This window comes from Megalops cyprinoides, chromosome 2 (genome assembly GCF_013368585.1).
Source record: "Megalops cyprinoides isolate fMegCyp1 chromosome 2, fMegCyp1.pri, whole genome shotgun sequence".
In the NCBI taxonomy this organism is placed as follows: Eukaryota; Metazoa; Chordata; class Actinopteri; order Elopiformes; family Megalopidae; genus Megalops; species Megalops cyprinoides.
In genome coordinates, this window is record NC_050584.1 from 1346680 (window position 1) to 1356714 (window position 10035).

The window sequence follows — 10035 nt, forward strand, 5'->3', positions numbered from 1 at the left end:
ACACACTACACTTTTCTCTGACACAAAAGCCCTGCAGCTAATAAACTGGGCATTATCGTCATGGGCTAAAAATAACTTCTCTCCAGATGGAATGTGTGACAGCCATGACAGCTGATCTTGCTGGGTTGTGAGCTACAACAACAGAGAGCTGTTCTGTTGCTGCTCTTTCGGCACTGGGCCTGATATGTTAACTGAAAAGAATATATTCACTTCTTTACACATTAGGTGATATCTTGTCCTCATTTGTCAGCAAAGAAATATGATGGCTGATGGTCTGATAGTTATTTTCATTCCAGACAAGGAAATGAAAAAGTAAAATTCTCAATGGGCCTTAGCTTCAAGGCCCTTTCTGTTTGTTCTGTTTATGTGGTGATGTGTGTGTGTGTGTGTGTGTGTGCTCCATGGCTGCAATATCTTTCCCTACCCATGCCCACCAATTTACCAGAGCTAGATTCAAAATCAGGTCTCAAGCATTTGGTCACCAGTCTGAGTCAAGTGTCTCTACACAAGTCTCTACACAGTAGGCCAAGTATTCTGTGCATTGGTGCACCCTCATCAAGGTTACTTCTAGGGAATGCAGTGTGTCAATATCTCTTACTGAGTAATGAGATAGCATATCAGGCACTGGTTAAATAAAAACATTATTTCATTTAAATCAAGGTATAAACAGACATGAAATGTATGAGATCACTTCAAAACATTACACTGCACTGTGACATGAAAAACCACAATGAAAGCCTTACTTTAAAGCTTAAGGAATATATTGTGCCTTGTAACATGAACATAATCTCTCTCTTACACACACACACACACAGAATGAGAGAGAGAGAGAGAGACCTGTCCAGTTGAGTTTTATTTTTACATATCCCTCTCCTTCCACCCTCCTCCGTCCCTCTCCTCTGGTCTGCAGTATAGGCAAAGCGATAATACCCAGATCTAAAAACAAAATACATCCAATGGAACAATAAACTCTGTCGAAGTTTACTTACTGACAGCTACTTGTTACCATAGCAAAACCCACAATCTGTCTGGAACTTTTTTTACAAACAGTTCTGATATGTGGATAAATGATTCCAGGCAACAGGCCATAACACAATCACATTGATAAAATACAGCAAAAGCTGCATTCATACTGTCTCTTTCAAGTTCATTGTCTGTTTGATTTTTTTAAATTCTTGTCTGTTGTTATTTAAAAGTTGATGTAAAACCTAGTGTAACACTAACCATGGGGTGGGTGTCCCCATTGGAAGAACAGCTGCAGTACTGGAAGAACAATAGGCAACTGCAGTTTTTATTTAAACTCAGGTCTTATGACTATTCAAACTGACATTCAGATTTAGGGAATTAAAATGTTCCACCATCTTCCTTCCATTTCTGATCACTTCTTGACTGAAAAATAGCATAGTATAGTAGTATCTGTATTATTGCATATGAGCAACAGTGTGGCATAGTGATAAGGACCAGGGCGAGAACTCCAGGGGGGCATTGAAGCAAAAGTTGTTAGCTAAGGGGCGTTTAGAGCTGTAAAGGGAGGTGGTGCATCCTGAATGTCTTAACCCAGATAAAACATATTTAGCTGTACTGGGAGAAGAAAAATGACAATAGCATTGATAGTAAGAAAGTCAATAATGTGGGTAGGGTAAAGGGCATGGGTCCCAACACTCATCGCAGAGACAGTGTCTCTTTGATCAGAGCTGAGATATGTGTGCCTCTGATTTTTCTCACAGTCGTTCAGCCAAACAACACAGTCTTCTATCCCATTTTGTTTGAGGATGTGCTAGGATGTGTTAAATCAGCAACAGCAAACCTGAGAAACTTTTTTTAATTGAATGCTTAAAGAACAACAAAGTAAGCAAACATCATCAAGCAATAATTATACATGCTGAATAAACCATACTGTACTTACTATACATGTACTATATAAACCTTAATATACTTTACTAAACTGTACACCATACACTTACTATATACTATACAAACTATACTATACATGTTGAATAAAAAGTTGCCAAACATTCCAAAGCGTGAAAAAATAAAATCTAGAATACAATTGTAGCAATACTAATCACAATAACAATGATTTGTGTGCATTTCCTGAAGACAATGCAATGTGTGGTTGCCTGTTTGCATTGTTGACACGCAAATTTGTGTGCAATGGGGTTGCAATTTTTTTGCATTGTAGCAGGCACATACAACAAAATATATTCCCACCAACATGATTACATGAGTAGCTTTAGAGATTTATTTTAACACGGGTTTTCCCCCATAAAGATAGCTGACCAAATGCATGTGTCAGCCAGCACTTTAACAGTCACCGACCGTCTTGGCTAGTTTCGAGGTAAATTAAATATTGACTGTCTCTAGCCTTAGATAAAACATAAAACTTGCACATTGGGATTTTGTTTCTTATTAATATTACACCTGACAGCACAACTCTTCGCTATTACTATTACTGGGAATCTGTTGATATGTGCTACCTGGTCTCATGGGATATATGTACCTCTGAACACGTTTTTGCAGAGTCACAAATATGTACTCTCGGGTACATTTTGCCGCAGTTTTGAAAAACAAATGTCCACTGGGCTAGTTTTTGCCTAGGTAGTATAGCAGTACTTTATTGTACCTGTAATTTGTATTCGATATACTGTATGTAACCTTAGGTCAGATTAATTCTGGCTCGCTACAGCAACCTTGTGCTCAGCTTCAGCACTATCTGCATTGTATGACCTGTACACATCTTGCCCTTGTGCCTGTTTGCCCACTATATGCACTTTTGTACGTTGCTTTGGACAAAAGTGTCTGCTAAATGAATAAATGTAAATGTAAATATAGAGAAGCTGGCCACCACTTCACTCATAAATGAGCCAAAAACAAAAGGTTAAAAACCAATAATTTATTTTAAAACCAAACAGACAAAGAAACCAGCCTATGCAAGCCCACAGCAGGGACAAAGTGAGTTTTCCCTGCTCCCCCAGCCACACCTCTATTTAATCACCTTTCAACTAGTCAGGTGTGACTTGTTACTCAATAGGGTGGCTCCCCAAAAAATTTCCAGCATGTGCACATAATTACAAATGATTGACACACAATTGACAATTTACAATTAGCATTATTCCAAGGAAGACGTGGTGAAGGCTTTCCTTCACAGTAAGCCTTGAAAGTGGGAGGGGCTGGCCTCTTTGGAATGATAGCCCACCAGCTGCTACTGGTTAGAAAAATTGTCTCAGATAGGTTAAATAAAAAATATGTCTGCATATTTGCACAACCCATCCCTGATGCCTTAAGTAAACACGTAAGCAATCCAGTGACTGTTACAGCCTTCAACTCTGGTCTGAGGAATGAGAGCTGTAGGATTTTTTTTTAATCTAAGCCCTTGAATATCTTGTTAAATTAATTTGTTTGAAAGGCTGCAGTGATTTACTTGGTTAATTCATCAACTCAGAGAAAGAGAAAAATAACTTGCTAGAAAACTTTTTATAAAGAGAATAACTTTTTATAAAATCCTTTTAATCATTTTCAAAAAAAAAGCTTAAATTGGTTTGCAGCTATAGGTGTCCACTTGATTAATTTCAGGTCTTACTTTTGAAAAGTGTTAGACAGAGATCTTTAAACCTGGTATTTGGGCCTGCAGTTGTGGGATGTTTAGGTGTCACTGTGTTTATTTGCATTGCGTATATTTCCATAGATTTTTTTTTTTAGAAAGATTATTTCACTCACAGTACATTGCAAACACTGTTGCTGTGCAAAATACATGGGGGCTCTTGTAGGTGTGGGAGACAACTGTATCAGAGTTGGGGTCCCACAGGCAGCGGCTTGCCAGAACCATACTCTCCCATTCTGTCTGGCCCAGAGTAAGTATGCATACCAGTTTGTAGCGACAAGGGCATACAACCCTCACTAGCCCCTTTAGATCCTCACTTAGGTCTTGGACTAGCTGACTGGAATGGATGGTCTCATAGCTCACCCCTTCTAAGCGGGATGCCATGAAGCCCTGCAATAGCTGCATCACCTGGACACAGGGAAAATGCTTCAAAGGCTGGGCAGAGCCAGCGGCAACCTGGGGGGTGGCACAAATACAGCTTGGGTTGAAAAGTGATACAATGAAACTGTACTTGCAATCCAGCCTTAGTGAGTCATTTTATTGTCATTTGAAATTCAGATCTTGAAACCAATTATGAATAACCTAAGATTATACAATACCTTGTGTGACAAATTAAAAAGAAGATGACATAACACGTCTAACCAGAAAAAAGGAGATAACTTGATTACTTTTTTTCCACTGAAATATTTTAAAGTATGTTGATATAAATGCACTATTTAAAATATTTTTAAGATGAATCCACCACAGGCATGATAAATGTTAACAACATATGTGTTTGCCATTCTACATTTGTTCTGAGACAACATTGAGCACATCTTTTTTAGCAGGTTTCTTCTTCATTAGTGGTGACAAGCACATAGGTAGGACCTGTAATCTCAACTGTAAATATTTAACCACTTTTTATTTGATGAGTTGGCTGAGAACAGTTCAGGACTGAGATTAACTATTAACTGTCAACTCTATAGCCTAGCCTGAATGTTGTGCAGAATGTGCATCTGAGGAAGCAGAAGTTTTTTTGTATTACCTTTTCATTAACGATCATGATGGATTTCAATGCCTTTGCCCCTGCACCTTTCTTTACAGCAAGTCTCAGTGTTGCACGTTCCTAACAAAGTAAAGGAAGGAAGTTCACAACAAAAGGAGCCAATAAAGGTTAAATACAATTGAAAATTCAAAATTTAAAGGATCTTTAAAAGATCAACAAAGAACCATCTGATTGACATGTTTATTAAAAATGTTTATGCAATTCACCACATTCAGTAGATGTGTTATCTAGAGGTTTGTCAGTATTCAATGAAGGTTTAGATGATAATGATGATAATCAACAGTTTTTATGTAATATGCCTTTCATGTTAGCTCTGTCAGATTAGGTTTTTATGATGCAATTGAATAAAAATGGATGGGTACTTGATTAGTACATTATGGCACTTGTTCATGGTCTTTAAAATAACACATACTGATACTGATCTACACTGAAGTTGATGTTTAGAACTTTGTGAAATGGTGAGAAACACTGTCCTTGGCCAGTCTTACCCTAAGGCCTTTGGAAAACCTTTGAGCGGCTAGCAGCCCCCTCAGACTGATGGCCCCACCCTCCCGGGTCTGGTCCTGGAGAGGCTTGGATAGCTTGTAACCCAACTGGGGGACTGCCACTGGCACCTGGATATAAACATGGATCTTACTAATCATCAAATATATGGTTACTATTCTTATAACTTATATTCTTATATATTTATCTCTACATGAAATGTCTCCAAAACATATTTTCTGACTCATCAAACATTGCAGGGTCCAACTTCCTGGTGTTTTCCCAGTGACACTGTTTATTGAGTGCAAAATGACAGAACATTTAAAGGGCAGGGCAGGGCAATCTGCATTCTAGATCAAATGTGAACATTTACTTTGTGCTGTGTTAGCAGAAGTCATCTCATTTGCAGAAGTATTTTTATATGCATTTCACCTGGGTACAGTTCATTTTAATGGAAGTCAGGCTGTACCTCCTTTGCTGCAGTGCTGCTCTTCTTCTGGGTGTCTTTTACAGGAGAGTTCATTATAACCTTACTTCCCCTGGAGTATCTTTCTTTTCCTTTATCCATTCTTGAATGAAAAGAGCAAATTCATACCCAGGGTTTCCCTCCACAGGTTTTTCTTGAAAACTAACAAATTGATTCTCTAAAATGGTAAAAATTATGATGGAAAGATTGAAAAAGTAATGATGAAAATACTCTAAGAAACAGAAAATAATGAAAACACTTCACAACAGTTAAACAACCTTTAAACAAAGCATAATGGTGCTGTACATCCCATTATACAGTATAGCCCAATTGGTGCATATTAGACATCTAAAATTGCTTCTCCTCCAACTGAGCATGAAATATAACCTATGTTAACAATGTGCAGTGATAAACATTTCATTGTAGTTTTATGAAAAGCTATATATTTGATTTGATTGTGTTCAACTACAAAATACATGAGATTTTCCTCTTAAATTATATAGACATTTTATCTGTAAATGCCCAAAAGACCCAAGAAAAGGTTTTGTTCATACTCTTACCTGTGCATGTATGTGCTGTGTGAGCTTACTTTGGCAGTAGCCCTGGTGTTGGTTATAGTCTTGTCTAGTGCCACTCCCATTTGTAGTCTGTGCACTCTAGGTTGCTATGCTAAAACACACTCTTCTTGTCATACTTGACCTTTTGGCCTTGCCAGGCCTATGTCTTTGTAAATGATGGAAACCTTCAATTGAAAGTCAAACAGGGATTCAGTTCTCTCTAGACTTGGGCGTATTGAAAGGGCCTTTTTTCAGTTGATCATGTCTTAATTTAATTAAGGTAAAACTATATTTAGCATTTTAAATCATCATCATAAAGTAAAAAAAACTGAACTATTGAGAGAAGATCCCACTGTGTGAACAAATTTCATTTGGTTTAGCGTATTTTTACAATTCAGCGCTGCACATATACCACAGTACTAGGAGATCAAATATTGGCCTTTGGCAGGTTATGCATGGGGATCCTCCATCTGAGAGTGGATGGTGCAGCAATGGTCCAAGCATCATATTCATCGTGGCCAGTTAACATAGCTAGTAGCAGTGGTGTTGAAGGACTTGATGCTCAGATGGGAGGACAGACAGAGAAAGGAATAGAAACAGAGGGGAAGGCAGAGACAGAGGGAGAGAATGTCATGGTTAGATTGAGATGACCAGGGAATTTGATGTTTGTGATTAAATAATTCATATCTTGCTTCCAGGCCAGATCCGTCATTATGTCTGAGCAAGCCAGCTAAAAACTCTTTGGTTTGCTGGCTGACTCGCTCACACATATGGTTTTACCAGTCATGAAGGATGTCTATGCTACTTCTACATTAATGTTGAGATCCACCCACATAACTCAAAATGATATTCATTTTTGTAAACTATAACAGGTAATTAACAGTCATACAGCATTATCAGGACAAGTTAGCGAGCTAGCTAAGCTGACTTTAGTTAGATGTGCTAGTTACAGTACTACTGAGGCTAATGTTCACTAATGCATGTAGTTTTTCCACCAAGTTAGTGATCAGTTCACTAGTGTAAGTGAATGAGGGATTTTAGCCAGCATTGATTGTTATTCTGCTATTGTTGTTGTATTCATTTTGTTGTTGAAAGTGTGTGTTTAGATCTTATTTTAAGTCTGATAATAGGCAATTTGTTGGGCTGTAGATAAAAAAAAAATCTCTGACAGAACATGTTTCAATGATTCAGTCATGTCCAGCTGAGTCATTGAAACATTTTATTGTGCAAGGCTTGCTTTTTTTTTTTTGCACCCTCTCTGGTTAGCATATTTTACCCCAACCACATTGTTTTCAACAACTGTCCTAAATCTTCCAAGAAACCCTCCACACACAATACAACGTAGTCCCTAGATACATGGTTGTCCACTATCTTCTAGTTTTAATGTGTTTTATTAATTTAAAAAAACTTTTTTTAAATGAACTTTCTGACACATGAATTTGTCTTGATCTCTGGCCTCTCTTCTTTGTACGTCTTTGTGAACTTTAATCTACATTTACGAATGCATATAGTGATAGTTTCATAACTTTTGAGCCAAAAGGGGGTTGAAAGACTAGAGTTCTATTGCAACTTCATTTGCATCCAGTGTGTTCCCTACTCTTTTCAAACAGGCTAGAGTAACACCTCTACTCAGAAAGCCTTCTCTCAACCCTCCTCATGTTGAGAATTATCGGCCGGTCTCGTTACTTCCATTCTTATCCAAGGTTATTGAAAGGGCGGTATTTAAACAGGTCTCAGAATTCCTCTCTAGGAATGACCTCCTTGACTCAAACCAGTCCGGTTTCAAAAGTGGACATTCCACTGAAACAGCTCTGTTGTCTGTGACAGAAGCTCTAAGAGCAGCTAGAGCTGCGGCTCAGTCCTCGGTCCTCATCCTACTTGACTTATCAGCTGCCTTTGATATGGTTAACCACAACATTCTGCTATCAGTATTGTCAGAAATGGGCATCTCGGACAAAGCATTGTCTTGGTTTGAATCCTACCTCACTGGGCGCTCGTTTAGCGTGTCATGGCAAGGACAGACGTCCTCATCCCATAGCCTCTCTACAGGGGTACCCCAAGGCTCTGTGCTGGGGCCCCTCCTCTTTTCAATCTATACCACCTCTCTGGGCCCGGTTATCTGCTCGCATGGCTTCTTGTATCACTGCTACGTAGACGATGCCCAGCTATATCTGTCGTTCCCGCCTGATGACCCCACAGTCTCGACGCGGATCACGGAATATCTTGCAGACATATCCCTATGGATGAAGGCACACCACCTTCAGCTAAACTTCTCTAAGACGGAACTCTTGGTCATCCCAGCCAAGCCATCCATGCATCACAGCATCAATTTAAATCTTGCCTCAAATACTCTCAAACCTTCTAAGGTTGCAAGAAACCTGAATGTCATGATTGATGACCAGTTGTTCTTCTCGGACCATGTTGCCTCAGTCTCTCGATCGTGCCGCTTTGCACTATGCAATATCCACAAAATCTGGCCCTACCAGACTCAATATACTACCCAGCTTCTGGTACAGGCCACGGTTATCTCCTGCCTCGACTATTGCAATGCCCTCCTAGCTGGCCTTCCAGCATGTGTGGTGAAAACACTACAAATAGTTCAGAACGCGAAGTCGCATTTGGTTTTCAATCAGCCCAAGAGGGCCCATGTCACCCCATTGCTCATTGAGCTCCATTGGCTACCCGTGGCTGCCCGTATCAAATTCAAGTCTCTCATGCTTGCCTACACAGTGACCTCTGGGTCTGCTCCAACATACCTGAGCTCAATCATACAGGCTTACTCTCCTCCTCAGCCGTTACGTTCCTTCCAGGAACGTCGTCTAGCATTGCCATCTCTACACACAAGGCAATCTCAGTCCAGATTATTCTCATATGTAGTTTCCCGCTGGTGGAACAAGCTACCTTACGCTATCAGAGCAGGGGTGTCCCTCTTTATCTTCAAGAACCTCCTGAAGACCCAGCTCTTCCAAGAGCACCTCTCTCCTAACACTTCTAACAACTCTAACACAATTCCATCTCTGCACACGTTCTGCCTCGCACTTCTTTCTCCTGTCACTACTTGTTTATCTCCTCTGCCTGTCTATCCTTGTGTTTTCACCTTTTTTATCTGTTTTCTACTTTTCTTGACTTATTTAGCGGAGTTTAGTTGTTTAGGTTGCACTTAAAGCTTACTCCAAGGTCTCCTACACTACCGTGGCTTGCTTGCTGTTCCTCACTTGTAAGTCGCTTTGGATAAAAGCATCTGCCAAATGACCTAAATGCAGTGTAAATGTAACTTATGTTCTGTTTATTTCCATAGCCAGGCTCCAGACTATAGGTTGTCAGCTTTGTCAAATGCGTACACCACTATCTGGAGTTACATGAGAGGGTTCCATTGAAAACAGTAACTGCATGAGTGCTTTTTGCTTATAAAAATTCTTCTAATGCCATATGCTAATTTTGGAATCATTGAAGATGGTAAAGGTAGTTTACTTACTAATCAGTAACAAGCATGTACAGTATTGTTTGGGGGAAAAACAAGATGGTTCATTGTCAGGGCTCCCGCCCCCTAGCTGTTGTGTTTTTGTTTTTCCTTGTCCATGTGCCTTTGTTTTCCTTGTGTTCTAGCCCTGCCCTGCTCTCCGCCCTGTCTCCACCCACCTGATTGTCTCCACCCGCCTGCCTGCACACCTGCTTCCCATCACCTAATCAGCCCAGCCCTATATATACCCTGCTTGTCTCTGTGTTGTTTGCCAGATCGTTTCAGTGTTTTCTGCCTGTCTTGTTTCCCGCCTGTTTTCCTGTTTGGATTTTGCTGGTTTTTGCCTTGCCTGTTCCTTGACTACGTTTTTGCCTGCCCTCCTGTCCTGATTGCTTGATCTGCCTGCCTTCAAGGTTTGACCCT

The 10035-nt window shown here is 39.8% G+C and overlaps 1 long non-coding RNA gene across 1 annotated transcript; it reads right to left on the reverse strand.

The window, feature by feature from the left end:
* Positions 1-5612: 5612 nt before the first annotated feature.
* Positions 5613-6612, reverse strand: LOC118768682. The gene is made up of 3 exons (XR_005004454.1): positions 6565-6612; positions 6156-6337; positions 5613-5773 (listed from the first exon to the last, which is right to left on the reverse strand). It is a non-coding gene; the product is annotated as an uncharacterized LOC118768682 (long non-coding RNA).
* Positions 6613-10035: the final 3423 nt, after the last annotated feature.